Source organism: Pongo abelii, chromosome 8 (genome assembly GCF_028885655.2).
Source record: "Pongo abelii isolate AG06213 chromosome 8, NHGRI_mPonAbe1-v2.0_pri, whole genome shotgun sequence".
In the NCBI taxonomy this organism is placed as follows: Eukaryota; Metazoa; Chordata; class Mammalia; order Primates; family Hominidae; genus Pongo; species Pongo abelii.
Window position 1 is genome coordinate 62451584 of NC_071993.2, and position 19848 is coordinate 62471431.

Consider the following 19848-nt stretch of genomic DNA (forward strand, 5'->3'; position numbering starts at 1 on the left):
TTTTTTAATCAGGCTATTCGTTTTCCTATTTTTGAGTTTTTAAGATTTCTTTGTAAATTTTGGATAATATTCCTTTATTTGATGTGCCTTTTCATAATATTTTCTCCCAGTCTGTGGTTTGTCTTTTCATTTTTTTGGCAGTATCTTTCACAGAGAACAAGATTTAACTTTTAATGAAGTTCATCTTATTGTTTTTTTTCATGGATCATGCCTTTGGTATTGTACCTGAAAAGTTATTTCCATATCCAATGTCATCTAGGTTTTCTCCTGTTATCTTCTAGGAGTTTTATCAGTTTTAATTTTAAATTATGTCTGTAATCCATTTTGGGTTACTTTTTGTGAAGGGTTGGAAGGATGGTGTCTAGATTCATCCTTTTGCATGTGGATATCCAGTTTTCTAGTGCCATTTGTTGAAAAGACGCTTTTCTCCCTTGTATTGCCTTTGCTTATCAAAGACCAATTGACTACATTTATTTGGGCCTATCTCTGTGCTTTCTGTTCTGTTCCATTTATCTATTTGTCTATTCATTTGCCAGTGCTACACTATCTTGATTACTTGAGCTTTATAGTAAATCTTAAAGTTAGTAGTGTCAGTCTTCTAACTTTGTTCTTCTCCTTTAATATAGTTTAATACTGTATTGGCTATTCTGAATCTTTTGCTTCTTCATATACATTTTAGAATTTTTTTTTTTTTTTTTTTTTTGAGATGGAGTCTCACTCTATCACCCAGGCTGGAGTGCAATGGTACGATCTTGGCTCGCTGCAACCTCTGCCTCCCAGATTCAAGCAATTCTGTTGCCTCAGCCTCCTGAGTAGCTGGGATTACAAGCACCTGCCACTATGCCTGGCTAATTTTTGTATTTTTAGTAGAGACAGGGTTTCACCATGTTGGTCAGGCTGGTCTCGAACTCCTGACCTCGTGATCTGCCTGCCTTGGCCTCCCAAAGTGCTGAGATTACAGGCATGAGCCACTGCACCCAGCAAATTTTAAAATATTTATCCATATCCACAAAATAACTTGTTAGGATTTCATTGAATCTATTGATCAAGTTGGGAAGAACTAACCTCTTGACATTATTGAGTCTTCTTAGTAACATAGTATATCTCTCCATTAGTTTAGTTCTTTGATTTTATTTATTGAAGTTGTGTAGGTTTACTCATATAGATCTTGTACGTCTTATATTTATACCTAAGTTTTCATTTTTGAAGATGCTAATTTAAATGATATTTAAATTCATTAAAATTCATCAAGATTATTATTATTATTATTATTATTATTATTTGAGATGGAGTCTTGCTCTGTTACCCAGGCTGGAGTGCATTGGTGTGATCTTGGCTCACCGCGGCCACTATCTTCCAGGTTCAAGTGATTCTCCTGCCTCAGTTTCCTAAGTAGCTGGGACTTCAGGTGCATGCCACCATGCCTGGATAATTTTTGTATTTTTAGTAATAATAATATTGACTTTTGTATATTAACTTTGTATCTTTTAGGTTTTCTACATAGATGATTCTGTTATCTGCTAACAAAGACAGTTTTATTTTTTCCTCCTCAATCAGTATGCTTTTCATTTTATTTTTCTTGTTTTATTACATTAGCCACAACATCTTGTAAAATGTTGAAAATGAGTGGTAAGAGGAAGCATCCTTGCCTTGGTCCCATTCTTAGTGAGAAAGCTTCAAGTTTCTTGCCATTAAATACAATGTTGGCTATAGGATTCTTGTAGATATTCTTTATCAAGTTAAGGAAGGTCTCCTGTACTTCTGTTTGACTCACCCCTCCCCCCAACACTTTTTAAAGAAATCATGGAAGGGTATTGAATTTTGTCTGATGCTTTTCCTGCATCTACTGATATGATCATGTAATTTTTTAGTTAATTGATATGATAATTACATTAATTGATTTTAGAATATTGAACCAGCCTTGCATAACTGGGATAAACTCCTTTAATTTGTGTTGTATAATTATTTTTTTATATTATTGAATACTATTTCTTAATATTTTGGTGACAATTTTTGTGTCTATGTTTATGAGAGATATTATTGATCTGTAGTTTTCTTGTAATGTCTTTGTCTAGTTTTAGTAGCACAGTAATGCTGAACTCATATAATGAGATAGGATTTATTCCCTCTGCTTCTATCCTATGAAAGAGATTGTAGAAAATTGATATTTATTTTTCATAAATGTTTGGTAGACTTCACCACTGAGCCACTTTTGGCATGGTTCTTTCTGTTGTAAAGAATATTAATTATTTATTCAATTGCTTTAAGAGACATAAGCTTACTTAGATTGTCTGTTTAGTATTGTGTGAGTTTTTAAAAATTGTCTTTCAAGGAATTGGTCCCTTTCATCTAGATTATAAAATTTGTGAGCATAAAGTTGTTCATAGTGTTTTATTAGCTCTTTATGTCTGTAGGATCTGTAGTAATGTTCCTTCTTGCATGTCTGATATTGGTAATTTGTGTTCTATCTCTCTCTCTCTTAAGTTAGCCTGGATAGAGATTCATTAATTTTATTTATCATTTCAGAGAATGGGCTTTTGGTTTTGATCATTTTCTCTATTGATTTCCTATTTTCAATTTCGTTGGTTTCTGTTCTAATTCTTATTATTCCTTTTCTTCTGCTTATATTGGGTTTAATTTGTTCTTATTAATTTAGTTTCCTAAGGTGGAACCCTGGATTGTTGATTTTGGATCTTTCTTCTTTTCTAATATATGCATTTAACACTATAAATTTTCCTCTAAGCATGGTTCTTGCTGCATTCTACAAATTTTGATAAGCTGTATACCCATTTTCACTTAGTTCAAAATTAAATATTTGGGATTTATTTTTTGACCCACATGTTATTTAGAAGTGTATTGTCTAATTGCCACATATTTCGGGATATTTCAGTTATCCTTCTGTTATTGATTTTTAGTCTAACTACACTGTAATTTGAGAACAGACATTGCATTATTTCTATCTTTTTTACATTTGTCAACATGTGTTTTATGGCCATGAATGTAGCCTTATTTTGGTAAATGTTTCATATAAGTTTGAGAATGTGTTTCCTCTTGTTTTTTGATAAAGTATTCCATATAATTTGATTATATCTAGTTGGTTGATGATGCTGTTGAGTTCAACTATGCTCCTGCTGAACTTCTGCTTGCTGGAGCTGTCTGTTTCTGATGTAAGGGTCTTAAAGTCTCTATGATAGTTGATTCATCTATTTCTTCTTAGAGTTGTATGATTTTTTTCTTTATGAAGTTTAATGCTCTGTTGTTAGGTGCATACATATTAAGAATTATTATGTCTTCCTGGAATACTGACCCCTTTATCATTATGTAATGCCCTTCTTTATCTTTGATAACTTTTCATGCTTTGAAGTCTCCTCTGTCTGAAATATAGATATTCCTGCTTTCTTTTCATTAATGTTACCGTGGTATATATTTTTTCCATTTACTTTTAATCTATATGTAATTTTATATAAACAGGGTTTCTTGTAGATAACATAAGTGGGCCTTATTTGTTAATTCAGTCTGACAAACTGTCTGTTAAATAGTGCATTCAGACCATTGACATTCAAAGTGATTATTGATACAGTCGAATTAATGTCTGCCATTCTTGGTACTGTTTTCTATTTGTTGTCCTTTTTCTTTATTCCTTTTTTTGTCTTCTGATCCTTTTCTGCCTTTTGTAGTTTTAATTGGCATTCTATGTGTTTCCATTTTCTCTCCTTTGTTAGCATATCAGTTATATTGCTTTTTTTCTTTTTCTAGTGATTGCCCTAAAGTTTGCAATACATATTTTCAATGAATCCAAATTTATTTTCAAATAACACTATGCCATTTCACAGGTAGTGCAAAAATATAATAATAATAATTTTAAAAACCTAATTATTCCCTCCTATCTCTTATGTCATTGCTCTTATTCATCTCACTTATATGAAGCATGAAAAGCATATATATATACACATATGTATATATATGCATTAACATGCATATAACACATATGTGTTATGTGCATATGTGCTATGTACATAAGCATACATAATAAAATACATTGTTGTTATTATTTTGAAAAAAATGTTATCTCTTTGGTCAATTAAGAAAAAGTTTCATTTTATCATCACTTATTCCATTTTTGATGTTCTTCTTTCCTTTCTGTATATCTCAGTTTCTGGCCTATATTATTTTCCTTGCCTCTGAAGAACTTATTTTAACAATTCTTACAAAGCAGATCTACTGACAATAATTTCCTTAATTTTTGTTTGTGTGAGAAAGTCTTTATTGCTCTTTCACTTGTGAAGGTTAATTTTGCAGGGTATGGAATTCTATATTTCAAATATTTCTTGTTTCTTTCTCTTTTTCTTCTTCTTCTGGTATTCCCATTATATATAAATCTCACCTTTTGTAGTTGCTGCTCAGTCCTTGGATATTCTGTCCTGTTTCTCTCTGTCTTTGCTCTCTTTGCTTTTCAGTTTTTGAGTTTTTTATTGAAATATCCTCAAGATCAGAGATTCCTTCCTCAGCTGTGTTCAGTCTGTTAATGAGCCCATCAAAGGCATTCTCTATTTCTGTCACAGTGTTTTTTATCTCTAGCATTTCTTTTCGGTTCTTTCTCAGGATGTCCATCTCTCTGTTTACATTGCTAATCTGTTCTTGCATGCTGTCTGCTTTATCCATTAGTGCCTTTAGTATATTGATCATAGTTGTTTTGAATATCCAGTATAATAATTTCAATACCCCTGTCATGTCTGGATCCAATGCTTTCTGTGTCTCTTTAAATTGTGTTCTTTGTCTTTTGATATTCCTTGTGTTTTTTTCCTGATAGCTGGATGTAACATAACAGGTAAAAGGAATTGCCCTAAATAGGCCTTTAGTAATGTGGTGGTAGGGTGTGGGGAGAAGGGAAGCATTCTCTAGTTCTAGGATTTAGGTCTTAGCGTTTTAGTAAGCCTGTGCCTCTGGACTGTGAACTTCACAAGTGTTTCTCAGTTTGTTTTTTTTTTTCTACTTCTTTAGGTGGGACAGAATGACTAGAGTGGGCTGGAGTTGAGTAGTTCCTTTCTCACACATGGAAGTCTAAAGGTTACCAGAATTTGATATTTCTATCCCCTGGTCTGTTAGGCTTTGATACTACCCCAGTAGGATAGGCTCTAGTTAACTAGTTTTTCCCGACAGCACAGGACTTGTTAAGAAAAAATATTTTGGCACATTTCAGAATGGTTCCTTTTCTCCTTCCCCTGCGGAAGCACAAGAGGACTGTTTCCTGATGTTTACTGTGAGAACATTGTCAAGCTCCCGGTGGTATATTTCACAATATTCTGGGGGACAATCTATGCCTGGATCCCCCTAGGGTTTTTAACTCTCAGGTTTGTCTGCATTGAGATTCATCAATTGCAGTTCAGCTTTTCCTTCCTGTGGTGGTTTCCACTTGTGGGCCTCTGCTTTGGCAAGCCGTGATTTCCTGTATTTGCCTGTTTGTCTCTTCAGTCTTGAGAGCGGCCATTTGCCCTGTGTCCTTATTCCTTTTACAGATCCAAGAAGAGTTTGATTTTTTAGTCAGTTTGGCTTTTTACTTGTTATTAAAATACAATAGCAACTCCCAAGCTCCTTACATGTAGAACCAGAGCTGAAAGAGGCTTTGATATATTTTTTTAAGAACTAGAGATCTTCTGTAATAAGATGGCTCTCTCTGGATGTGCTATAGCCATGAGTCTCATTTTGGGGATGTTGGCCTGAGTTTGGATAAGCCAAGGTCGGTGCAGAGATAAAACTTTTGTTTTCACTGCTACTTATGGTCTCTAAGACCCTGACACAAAAGTCAATCTCATTATCAGACCTTTGAAGGCATAAAACTGAATCACTGATAATAAATTGAAAATCACTAGTTAACTTTGTCCAGAGTTGGTTTTTTTTTTTTTTTTCTCTAGAACCTGAGCCATATAGACAATTTGATTAGAAAAAGGAGAGTTTGGAAATTCCACTTTGGAGTCTCAAGCACGCATCCTACTTCAGGATGTCTTGGGAGACTTTCGAGCTGAGAGAGAGTGCCCTATTGCAGTCATTCAGGTCATCAAGGGGGTCATCGGGAAATGCTTTATCAAGCCCCACAAGAGAACTGGGGCAATGCACATGTCAAAATGAATCTCTCCATTCCCCCATTTCAGGTGATCAATTTTTATTTGCCATTTCTCACACCTTCCTGATTACAGAGAGTTGTATTCATCTGAATAGTCTAATTTTCTAAGTATATGGTCCTCACAGAGTTGTCAGAGGAGATCAGGATGTAAAGAAGGTTCCTTTATCTTCTATCTATGTGAAACGCTCAGTTGGCCTCAGAGAAAAAAATGGAGTTCTTTACTTGAAGTAGGTTTAATATCTCGATAAAGAGTTTTAAGCTTGTCTTGGGTATAGGGGAGGCATCCTTTGCCCGGACCAGGTAGATTATGTATTTGGGCTTCCTGTGGTAGTGACATAAGCTCAGTTTCATATCTGAAGCATATATCCATTACAAATGTCTTTGGGTAGAATTCCAAGCTGCATGATAGGCCAAAGGATGGAATTTGACAAATGACTTAGGGAACAAGAGTAGCAGAAGTCAGAAGTAAACAAGCCGCATGCAGTGGGTCACATCTGTAATCCTAGTACTTTGGGAGGCTGAGGTGGGCGGATTGCTTTGAGCTCAGGAGTTCAAGACCAGCCTGGGCAACATGGTAAAACCTCATCTTTACAAGTAAATACAAAAATTAGCCAGGTGTTGGTGGCTTGCTTGCATTTGTAGTCCCAGCTACTCAGGAGGCAGAGGCTGGAGAATTGCTTGAGCCTGGGAAGTGGAGATTGCAGTGAGCAGAGATCATGCCGCTGCACTCCAACCTGGGTAACAGAGTGAGACCCTGTCTCAAAACAAAAACAAAAACAAAAACAAAAACAAAACAAAACAAAACAAAACAGAAGTTCTTTAGGAGATGGCAGGACCAATGACTTCCTGCCAAGTGAAGCTAAGAATCAAAGTTCAGCATTATCTACACATTTCTTCCATGCACAGCTCAGTGATAATGCTTTCAGAACTATGGATATCACAGCAGCCACTGTCTGTCATTAGGTCTATTTGCTCAAATCTTGTTTGATAAAACAGCTGATTACCTTTATTCTATCAGTTTCTTCATCCCACCATCCAGAGTTCCACAGTAATACAGAGCAGCATCATTTTCAGTAAATATAGCCTTGGATAAGACTTGGTGAAGAGGCCAGAAAAAGTCCAGATGAGTCCAGCTCGGTTTGAAGTTCTACAATGCAAGTGGAGACTACCATTTCAGAAGCACTTGAGGTAATGAGAGATTATGGAGTCTATCACAAAGGGTTTTCCTTGTTTCGTTCCATAACTGTGGCTGCAGATCAAAAATAACTTTTGTTTTAGGTAAAAAAAGTAGAGTGCAAAGGAAGCTTTTTGTAGAGCCTGTAGACAGTATCAAAGGCTAAGGCTAATTCTTGCTGAGAAGATCAACATTTATGTAGGTAGAAGGTCTAGCTAGACTATAGAGGAGAAGCCTTATCCACTTCTCTGACTATTCCACCAATAAAACCATTAACACAATTTGTGCTAAGATCTCTGTAAATATGGAGTCCTTTGCATCCTAGAACACATGAAGAATAGAGAAAGGCAGATTTTCAGTGTGGTCCTTAATTTTCTTTGGAGATAGGAGCAGCTGAAGCAGCAGCAGGGATGAAATTGGTAGTGCTAGAGTATATTGGACTCTGGATTTCTGTCCGGTTTATTCCACTTACCAGCTGCTCTGCAGTTCCCCATGGGGAATATGAAACAGCAAGGAGCCACAGTTTCACAATTCTGCAGCTGGCAGTCCATATCCTCTTCTTTAGTTTATAAGTGTCCAGCTAGAAGTTCCTGCAGATGACCTAGAAGATCTTCTACGTCCTTTCAATGATCATCCCAGAGTCTGGACATTCTCCAAATCCAGAGTCTCATGAAATAAATTTTTGTATTTTCCAGGCACTTATGTGTAAGTGGTAGAAACCCAAATTAAGTTAGGTTAAGAACAAAAGAGATGCATTGGCCCACATAATTTGGAAAGCAACTGGAATAGCTCAGAGAATTAAGGACAAAAAGGCAGGAAATGGGATCTCAAGGGGAAGAACAAAGAGTTCTTTTCTTCTCTCCACCCGTCTTTCATCTCTGCTTATCTTTTCATGTTGAACTCACTTTTTCCTACTACAAAGAAGCTTTCTCCATGGAATTGGGGTGGGTGTCTCATGGCAGACTTAAATTTATAAGCTTATAGTACTATGAACCTCTAATGAGGGACAAAAACTATTCCTTGGTAGTTTTGAAATAAAAGTCCTGAGAGAGGTTCTGATTGGCTGGACTTAGGTCCTGAGACCCCTCAAACTCTGCCCATGGTGAGGAGAATAAACAGGACGGGAAGGTATGGCTAGTATCATTATTGACATGATACAACACATTATAGTGCAAGCGGAGGCTCAATTCTGCAACCTCAGGGGTCCTTTTTTCTTGTCAAAAAATGTCTTGAAATGTAATTTCTCTGCCTAAGAACATGAATCTTTATTTGGTTAAGCTATATCCCAAGTACTTTTACTATTTCTGGTGTGTCTTGAGGCCATCTATTTTGGTAATATAGTCTATTAATGAGAGTGATTGTTCACACTACCAGCCAATCCCTTTAACAGAAAGTAAACAGTCTACCACTTTGTATTAAAGGATGTTACGGCTCAGCGCGGTGGCTTATGCCTGTAATCCCAGCACTTTGAGAGGCCGAGGCGGGTGGATAACAAGGTCAGGAGATCGAGACCATCCTGGCTAACACGGTGAAACCTCATCTCTACTAAAAATAAAAAAAATTAGCTGGGTGTGGTGGTGGGCACGTGTAGTCTCAGCTACTCAGGAGGTGAGGCAGGAGAATGGAGTGAACCAGGGAGGCAGAGCTTGCAGTAAGTTGAGATTGCACCACTGCACTCCAGCCTGGGTGACAGAGCCAGACTCTGTCTCAAAAAAAAAAAAAGAATGTTATAAGTGAGACCTTTAGATGATACTTTCTCACTGTGTTGACACGCAGGTCATGGAGCCAGAGAAGTCTGGAAGGGTCTGTTTGACTGATGTACCAGCCAAAAGTGACAGCACCTGTCATAGTGACCTTTCGAATCTCTCTGTAGCTTTTTCTGTATATAGATCAAATTCAACCTTCCGCAAAGTCAGTCTTGGCCTTCTTGCTTCTGTTGTGTTTAACACATGGAATGGCCTACAATTCCCCAACAACACATATGTACACACACACACACACACACAAATATTTTTCTTGAGTTCCTTTCTTGTGTATTGTTTTTCTTCCAGCTTCCAGCATGAGAGGTGTTTGAGGGGGGAATATATGGCCTTTTGCTTTTCTCTAACTTCTTTAGGAACTCCTTGTCTATTTCCCACTGGGAGGTCCAAGTTTGACCTCAGAATGGAGGCCGCTCAGCAATGCTCCATTAGCCTTCATATCGCCTGATTATCAAGGACATTTTCCTTTCTCCAGTTATTCTACCTCATACACTGTTTCACTTCTGAGACTGCAATTCACTACTTTTAGGTTGAAATTGCTCATGAAGAATGAGCTATCACAGCCCTGGAATCTGCATTGAAGACCAGGGTGCTAACCTCAAAGGATTCCTCCTTTCAGGCTGAGAGAGGTTAATTCCATCAGCCACAGAGGGCGAAAATCTTTCATCATTTACTAATACTCTGCTACACATTAGGGTATTTGGAAGTCCCGGTATAATTGGGACGGTCCTAGTTCCCCCACGTTTTTCGTTACACTTTCAAAATAGCCCCAGTTTGAATAGCAAATTATATGGTCACCCCGACCTGACATTAGGGCAGTGTGAAGGGGACATTCACAAAATCATTTCAATGCTAGTATGGCCTGAAGTATATGGTATGTCCTGGCTGGATCTTGGTTCTGGTCTCTGCCATGGCTAATGCCACTGCCTTCTTCTGCCAAGGCTGCAGTTTTTCTTCAAGGTGCAAAAAGGAGGATCCCTCACTTACATCCACCATGTAACATTCAGCCAAGTGTGCTCCAGCCAAGACGAGCTGGATTTAATGTTACAGATGTTTATTTACCAAGCACATTTCTTTCACTAAGGATTTATCCTAATTTATTTAAAGGGCCCTCAGTCTGGATAAACTGAGGCCCTAAGATGCTTGCTTGTTTGTTTGTTTCTTTTGAGACAGAGTCTCACTCTGTCACCCAGGCTAGAGTGCAGTGGTGTGATCTCGGCTCACTTCAATCTACCGCCCAGGTTCAAGCAATTCTCCTGCCTCAGCCTCCTGAGTAGCTGGGGATTACAGGCACCTGCCACCATGCCCGGCTATTTTTTTGTATTTTTGGTAGAGATGGGGTTTCACTATGTTGGTTAGGCTGGTCTCGAAGTACTGACCTCAAGTGATCCACCTGCCTTGGCCTCCCAAAGTGCTGGGATTACAGGCGTCAGCCACCCTGCCTGACCCAAAGATGTTTAATGGGCCTCCTATTTTCCTGTACTTTACAATACCATCTTCAGGAGAAAATTTTGACCTATTGAAGAGGAAAATGTGCAAGAACCTGCTCACCCCAATGTGGTCCTTTCAGAGAAGAAAGTTCTGTTTTAACAGTACCAAAAATATAACATCCATTTCAGGAAATGTAGCATTTGGTTCTAATAAAAATGTAGCACTTGGTTCTTTTCTCAGGGTAGTGACTAAGCCATATTCTGAAAGTTTATAAATGACATATTTGTGGCTGACTCAATGTCTTAGTTTGTTTAGGCTGCAATAACAAAAGTACAATAAATTGGGAGGCTTATAAACAACAGAAATTTACTTCTTAACAGTTCTAGAGGCTAGGAAGTCCTAGATCAAAGTGCTGACATAATCAGTGTCTGATGAGGTCTTGCTTCCTGGTTGATAGACAGCCATCTTTTTGCCATGTCTTTCTTCACATGGCAGAAGAGGCAAAGAGCCTCTCTGGGTGTCTCTTTCTTTCTTTTTTTGAGACGGAGTCTCACTCTGTCGCCCAGGCTGGAGTGCGGTGGTGCGATCTCAGCTCACTGCAAGCTCCGCCTCCCGGGTTCGCGCCATTCTCCTGCCTCAGCTTCCCGAGTAGTTGGGACTACAGGTGCCCGCCACCGTGCCCGGCTAATTTTTTGTATTTTTAGTAGAGACGGGTTTTCACCGTGTTAGCTAGGATGGTCTGGATCTCCTAACCTCGTGATCTGCCCACCTTGGCCTCCCAAAGTGCGTGAGCCACCACGCCTGGCTCTTTTATAAAGGCACTAGTACCTCTTTTGTAGGGTCACTAGTCCCATTCTTAATCCCTTAATCACTTCCTAAAGGCCCTATCTGCCGATAGCATTACATTGGGCATTGAGGTTTAAAATATGAATTTAAGGGGTGAGATAGACATACATTTGCCTATAAGCACTAAATTATATTTTTTATATAGAAAATATTTTTAATTTCAAAATGATCATTTCAGATCTCAGTTTGTTCCTTTTAGTAGATAAAATACTCTGAATCTTTTTAAGGTTGTAAATTTCTCATTTTTTTTGGTTAAAAAGATATTTTTTTTAAACTGAGCTGATTTATTCTGACATATGTTAATCATCTTGCTTTCCTGAATCTTTGCATAAATCTGGTGATTTTAACACTATTTTCACAAATGCACAAATATAGTACAGTAGTGAGACTTTAGATGAGTTTTTTTCATATTGTGTTTAAACCCTGATGGAGGAAGATGGACAATGTTTAGACTCATCTAAATTGTACTTGGCTAAATTAGAAACCCAGTTGTTTTGGGAAAGTATAGAGAAGTTAGTTCCTGGAAAAGCCTCCTCAAAAAGCTCCAGGTCTTTGTCACGGAATTTTACGTATGAAAAATTTGTTGTTTTCCCTGCAGTAAACTGATGACACACCCACTTGTCTACTGGCATGAGAGGCCTCGTTATGCGGCCTTTGTCATACGTGGCTTCATAGCTCAGTACATGTGTTAGCTGTCTTGGGAAGCCCAGAAGGTAGTGCAATTGATTCAGACTTCTGTAAGATCATGATCTTCTCACCACGTGGCTGACAGTCCTTTCTTACTTTAAATCATGTTGTTTGACTTGGGGATGTCAGCTCAGTTTCTCTGGCCGATTATTTAATAGTGCCTGATAAATTCTCCTTCGCATATAATCAGTAGATCAGTCTTTTCTTCTGTGTCCTTTGACTATCACTAATTTTGGCTTTAATAATACTAATAATTATAATATTTTAATTCCAGCTTGCATACATTGAATTATAGTTACATGCAAAGCACTGTGTGACCAAGATTTTGATGACAGATATGCAACTATCTAGATTTTACAGATGAGAAGCATGATACCAAATAGTCCTCCACATTCACACTGCTACTAAACGTCAGAGGATGGTGTTAAATTCAAGGCAGTGTGGGGCTAAAACTCACGCATATATTCACTATGTTATATGTCATAAAGTGTGTGGCATACAGGTAATTTTTCTGACTTATAATAAGAAAGATTTTCCTCATTTTCTACATGCTGTTGTCCATGTTAATGGGAAATTGGACATGTTAAATGAGTTAAACATGTAATTTGAGGGCAAAAGTTTGAATTCAAACTGTACTTTTCCCTTTTTAAGGTTATCTCACAAATATTACTTAGCAAGACTGTCAGAGCCAGATTCTCTACATCTGGACACTGAATTCCTCGAATATTGACTAAAACACATCAGGCAAGAACTTTATTACATTCTATGCCATTCTCTGGTAGCCTCAGCCTAGCAGATACTTGCCTGAACATCCCAGAATGATGCTCCAAACCAGATGGCGAGTGAGATGAGACACCAGTCTGGGCCAGCCCCACATCATAGATCAGAAAGTGGATCGAACCCCAGATACCATTGTAATCACTAAACTAGGACCTCCTGATTAAAATCACATTAGATTGACAAGTCAAGGAAGGGTCAGCCAATAAGGCCTTAGGCCTCCATGCCTCTCTTGTATACAAGCTGAGGTTTGGGCATTAACCCTTGTATTAGCCTGTTTCTGCTGCTGCAACAGAATATCATAAACTGGATAATTTATACAGAAAAAAAGATTTATTCAGCTCATGATTTTGGACACTGGAAAATCCCAAAACATGGTGCCAGCATCTTGGCAAGGGTTATGCCATGGTGGAAGTGTGGAAGGTGGAAGTGAACACACAAGACAGAGAATGGTGGCTGGACTTCCTTTTATAAAACCACCAGTCTCAAGATAACTGATTCAGTCTAACAATGATGGCATTAATCCATTCATGAGGGTGTCTGCTCTCATTACCTAGTCACCTCTTAGTGGCCTCCCTTTCTAATAATGCTGCATTGGGGATTAGGTTTTTAACACATGAGCTCTGGGGGATAAAACCATAGCACCCTGGTGTTGATTGCCATCTGTGTGATCTTAGGTGAGAAACCTCACCTCTCTGAGCTCTATGATATGCAGAACTGGCATACTGAGCAACTACATTAGGTATTACAATAAAGCAAAGTCAGATGAATGTACAGCATGTAGTACGTGTCTGACACATTGTAGAATCACTACTGGTCTATCATCCTGTATCTGCCATTTAGATATCCACAAATTTCCAAAAAACAAAAGAATTTTTTGACTTATTTGGTAGGAATTTGGATCCAAAGATATGTGCAGGTATTAATGGTCTTTATCTCTCTTAGAGCAAATATTTATATAATTTTCCATAGAATTATTAATATGTTTGATTATGAATTTGTTAATCAAGGCACTATTGGTACTTTGAAATCATATATAATATGTATACTATGAAATATCTCTAAAATCTGGGAGCCTCCAAATGCTAAAAAAGGTCTGGATTTTGATAAGAAGTTTTAACCAGTATTAGCTCTTCACACGATTCTCATGAAAGAGAGGCAGAGGGTACTGAAAATAAAGAATGGAGCCCAGGGCTAAGTCTAAAGAGGGATACATGAAGAACAGAACTACCTTTAGTAGATGCTTGACTACACAGCTGTCAGTGTATTGCATGACTTGAAAGGACCTGGGTAGGGAGCCCTTGATGTGTGTGCTTGTGATCGCAGGCATCACTGAAATATAATTGAGATGTGAAGTCATTTGAGTTTTATATTTTGAAAGCAATTGACTGTGATGTTTTAAAATTTAACTAGGTCTAGCTAATGATGAAATTCTCTGTCAAATATCTAAAGTTAAACAACAAAAATATTTTTATATTTTTTGTCATCTCTTTTCTGCATCAAAGTTACTGTTTTTTGCATATTAATCATTTTGTCTTGGTGTTATTTTCTTTAATCTAGGCTTCTCGTGGTTTCTATATCTGTGTATATTTGTAAAATACTCTCAAACATATTACTGAGAACAGTAATTTTAGGGATTTTTTTTTTAATTAAAGCTATTGGGTCTCTCTTTTAACTCCCAGGGACTTGTAGAGAAAAGGAGAAGACAGATTCATGTGAATATTATAACTTGATATGATTATGATTCTCTAAGGACACAAAGGAGGATTTGTTTTTTTCTGAGCTGATAGTCAAGGACTGGCCATTTAGGAGGCTAGGAATAAACTCTTCACAACACCGTTTCTCCAGGAATTCTTGTAGAAGATACTGCTTCTGTTATCTCTCCTCTGGGAGTTAAGTTGATCAAGTTATTTCCTTATAGAGCACTGGACAGAAAATGGAAAATTGAAAATAATTGTATAAGTAGGAAAGAATCAGGCTAGACTAACTGAAGGACTAGAAATAGGTATAAAGGGCTTGGACGTTTGGTAATTAATAAATGTTCTCTGAATACAGAAAGGATCTTTTTCAGGTCCACAGGATGCTATGTTCCCCTGACTACAGTCCACAAAGTGCTTATCTCCCATCTTCTTGAACTCCATCAACAGCAGGCAACTCACCAACTCATAGGCCGCCCAATCCAAGAACAGTTCTGACTAACCAGCCTTCCCATATATTAAGATAGATTAACCATCCTTGTAAGTTTCAGGATTTTTTCTTACTTCTGTTGTTTGACAACATGCATTAGGCCTTGTCCATGTGATTTACTGTGAAATGTATTTCCCCACACAAGCAGTATAGTATAGTCTTTAAGAACTGTGGCATGAATGGTATACAAATGGGCTCTACCACTTCCTGGCTTTACCACCTGTAGCAATTACTTAAATGCTCTCAATCTGAACCAAAATAACACTAATCTTATGGAACCATGTGAATCCTAAATGAAACAAGGCATGTAAAACCCCTCAAGTGCATAATGTACATAAAGTACCTGGAACATAACAATAAATATCTGGGGGTGCTTCATATTATCACATAATCACATATTATCACATAATCTTTCTTCATATCAGTTCCTTCTACAATATGAGAAATCTTCTCACAATTGCAAAAACTGCTACTTCTCAAGCATTTTGCTTATCCCTTACAAAAAAGCTGCCTATAAGAAATTAGGCTGCTAGTTGCTGGCTGATAATTTGATGATCCCAGTTGGAAGGCTGGAGAACAACAAGGGAAGTTACGTATAAGACAAAATCAGCATGTTTCAAGACATTTGAATATTGGCATCCAGTTCAGGACCTACATTTCTTTAATTTCACATATAAGGATGATGAGGAAGTTTAATTTCCTTAGCTACAAGAACTCTAGACCTGTGGAAAAACATATTAACCATCTATAGATCATTTACCAATCATAACTTGAGAGGGACTGAAAGCAAAACGAAATAAAGATCCTCAAGTTAACAGCCTGCAGGAATTTGTGATGCTGTTTAGAATAGGCTGCTTAAAGGTTGTCGCCACTGTAGAAGAAAGCATCAACTGTATATGGAATTTCAGAGTAGATACCATGCCCCTGTTGCCATCAATATGATAGAAAAATGTCTTTCTGTCATTTACATTTCAAGGTTCTCCCGGAGAGAATGTCCAAGGTTTCTGGCCAATTCGATGAAAGAAACCAGATTTGGTAAACCAACGTTGCAAAAAATTTATACCAATCACATGTGCCACTGGATGAGCAATTATTAGGTTACAAAGTCCATTATTGGTTGGGTATAATTTCTCCTATCTGTTCCTGAACACATCTTCATAGCCAGAGTTGTGAGATTAGGTGGATATTGGTTAGGGAGGAAGAAAAGTCCTGTGACTGCAATTGGGGAGCTGAATCTTCACAACTGGTGAAATAAAAAATTTGTGTTGTACAATCAGATTCCCCTCTAGTGAGCTATTTATCCCAACCTGAATCTCACTTGTATTTATTAATTATATCCTTTATAACATTCCTGGAAAATATTTTATTATTGATTTAGAGGTGAGGAAATTGAGTTCGTTCACAGAGTTTAAGTGATTTGCTGAAAAGTAAAATTAGCTAGGATAGACCTGGATTTCAAATTTAAGTATTCTTACTATGATTGCTCAACTTTAAAAGTTGGGTTTTCCTTTCATTATTATGTATTTGCACTTGTGTTAAAACCCTAGATTGTGTGGGTTTTATGTGAGCATTATTAATAGGTATGTTTATATATGCTCCTCTGGCTTTACAAAGAACATCACTTCTCTACTTTTATTGCTTCTTCTTCTTTTTGTTTTAGTTATCAAATAACAGAGGTGTATTTTAGATACTCAATCATTATGCCAAGGTATCATATACTAAATCATTTGGCTTGTTTTTGTTCACAGTTCCTGGCAGGGAGCTTCTAAACCTTGGGAATTTCCAGAGTGACAAGAAAGTCTTTGTTATTCATGGTGGGCCACTTGGATGACAGGTGAGTTTATGCTAAAGAGATGATTCGGATGGGACTTGGCTGTGCTAGAAAGACCAACTATGTGATTAGAGGATTAGGGCTTTGTGCCACTTGAAATTAATGCAAATTCTATGGAGGGGACGAGGGCTGGAGATAAGAGTTCAACCTCAAGGCTAGTGATTCAATCCATCATGTCTACTTAATGAACTCTCAATAAAAACTCAGACACGAAGCTCAGGCAAGGTTCCTGGTTGGCAATACACATGAATGTGCCAGGAGGATGATGCATCCTGGTTCCATGGAGAGTGGACATAGAAGCTTTTCACTGGGGGGGGCCTCCCATAACTTGCCCTCTGCATCGCTTTTTTCGGCTGGCCTGATTTGTATCCTTTGTTGCTATAGTAAAACTGATTTTAAGCACAGAACTTTTCTGAGCTTATTAAAGCAAATCATTGAAGCAGATAGTGGGAACCCCCAAATTTGTAGCAAGTTGTTCAAAAGTGTGGGTGGCCTAGGAGTCCCCAAGTTTGTAGTTGGTGTCTGAAGTGAGGGCAGTCATATGGAGGACTGCTTAACTTGTGAAATCTGGCTAACTCTGGGTAGTTAGTACCAAAATTGCATTGCATAAGGTAACTGATTTTTCCCTTTCCTCATTTTGAGCCATGATTTTGTGATGGTTTTGAGAATACCCAGAATTTACACATAACCACTAAATAGAAAATATAGCACAGGCAAGACATGGCAGTTAGTATGGAAGGGCTGCCCACTCAGCTCAAAATCACTGAGCAGCTTATTGGGGTTTTAACAGCTGTAGCTGCTTTTAAACACATTTGTCAGAAGAAGAAGAGAGAAGCCATGAAATTGTCATAAAAAGAGTTGGCTTAAATAGGAACTATCACCACAAACTCTTCTTCCATTGGAGCAAGAGTATGATGCAGCCTGAATCATAATCTAGATTTCACAGGGGAAAATACAACCATAAAAAAGGAATTGAAGACCTCATCTTCATGAGGAAGTTACAGGACCTTGATGATCCCAAGCTTTTTTGTGTTGCTATGTAATAGAATTCCATCCTACAAAACTTTTATGTGTTTCAGAGAAGTCCTGCTATGGGTTTTTAGATACCAGGCATGAAAAACATTGCCTGTTGTTTATTTTGCTTATGTGTTTTCTTTTCTAAAACATAAATATACTTATTTTATAAAACAATATGTAAAACTTGTCTTGAATTAAAAGTCTCCATAATTGAAATTAGTGGAAAGGGGCATATACATGTATATAGGGAAAAGTTATTCCCTAATAATAGAGACAATACATCATACAATATGACACTGATGATAGAGGGAGAGAGACACAGTTACAGTAGTGATCAATATCATTTTGATCATTCAGCATTTTCTTCTACACTAGGTAATATTTTGGTCGGTTTTCTATTCAGGTGAAAGCAGTACACCTAATAGAACAATATTCACACTGGAAAACCCTAGAGAATGATGACAAATACATGGAAGGAGAGCCATCCCAGCCACCAGAACTTGAAGCAGAGAGCAAGGCTGCCCACTGCCCACTGATTTCAGCCAAGATCAGCTGGTACTCAGCTGACTCAAAGATGCTTGAAGTGATTGTTCTCAGTCTGTGTTTTGAGAGAGTCTACTGCACAACAATTGCTGATTGGTATAGATCCTGAACACTTAGAAACAGGTTGCTGATTTCAGATTCACTTAACATTTCTGAAATATAAAATTGTATGTCATCCATTAGTGATTTATTTATTTAATCTCAATTACTAAAGACATATCATGGGTCAAAGAGGTAATCAATGATCAATTATATACTATTGATAAAATAACAAAAATGATAAGTCTTTGTATTTTATTGAAACTGGTCAAAGATATATAGAAAAATATGTAGTTGTAAGTGCTCTTAATAGTAACCAAGAAAGATAGAACGTGTTTGTATTTATACATTTATATGTATAAAAGAGCATAATAAGATAAGAAGGATTTATATTAAACTTTAATAAGACTTACTGCTATGGAGAGAGGTTAGTTGGAAATGTGGTTGGTGAACACGTGGAAGAAAATTTTCATCATTTGCTGTGCATAATTTGGTAATGCTCAAACTATTTCCAAATATATAATCTTATACAGTTCAAAAAAAGAAGTCAAATTGGAAGGATGCCATCCAAAATGTTAGGGTTGGTTATGTCTAAGTTTCATAACAATAGCTATATTTCTTGTTATTATGTGTCTTCATTTGGGTTCTCCTGAAGTACAGGCTAAGAAAAAGGACTTGCAATCAGGTAGCTTATTTAAGAGGTGAAATCAGGAGAAGGAGCAAGGGGAGAATGAGACGGAAAAGGCAGAAAAGCCTATAGTGTTGTTGCTGTGGCCAACAGGTACTCTATTCCACTAGAAACTCCTGAAAAGTGTTCAGAATGTCTTCCAGAAAGACTGGAGGTTGGAACATTTACCTACTGCCTCCCATCTTTCTTTGGTTGATAGTTGACTGCAGGGACGTTAACTTGCCTATGCTTCCAGGCCATGGTTACACAAGAGCTGAGTTGGTTCCTGAAACATTTGAGAAGTTCTGGGGCTGAAGTCAAAGATATGCATCAGGATGCTGGAAGGATAATGCTGACAACAGAAGGTGATCTGAGCTTAAGTGGAATGGTCATTTGTAGCTATGACTACAGTCAGTGATGGTTCAAGAGGATGCGATGCAGTATTCCATTATATTATTATTTTTGTTTTATATTTCCAACTTTTTCTTAATGAATATTAATTCCTCATTCTTCATAAGAGGAAATAAAGTTTATCGTAAAAGCATCTTGGTAAAATACATTTTCCCCTCAGTTACAGAAAGAAAGGATTATAAGAAACATTTGTAATACTTACAGTCACAACATTATTCAATTAAATATCTTAATGAAAACTTCAGAACTGCTTCAAATATACACAAATTTCACAAATTGATGGCAGTATTATTAATTGAATACACTGTCAAAAAATGTAGGCTTACAAAGATACAATGTCTAACACTGGGTCATTTA

At 37.3% G+C, this 19848-nt stretch overlaps 1 long non-coding RNA gene across 2 annotated transcripts in view; it reads left to right on the plus strand.

Annotated features, from left to right (window-relative positions):
• The window catches only part of LOC129048250 (uncharacterized), a 30247-nt gene extending 10630 nt beyond the window's left edge, over nt 1–19617 (plus strand). Inside the window, exons 3-6 of one of the 2 annotated variants that reach the window (XR_010141540.1) lie at nt 7140–7309; nt 16732–16817; nt 18235–18497; nt 19337–19617. This is a non-coding gene — a long non-coding RNA (uncharacterized LOC129048250). Of the gene's footprint in view, nt 1–7139; nt 7310–16731; nt 16818–18234; nt 19305–19336 lie in introns of those variants that run through there. The other variant, XR_010141539.1, reaches the window with a different exon arrangement.
• Nucleotides 19618–19848: the final 231 nt, after the last annotated feature.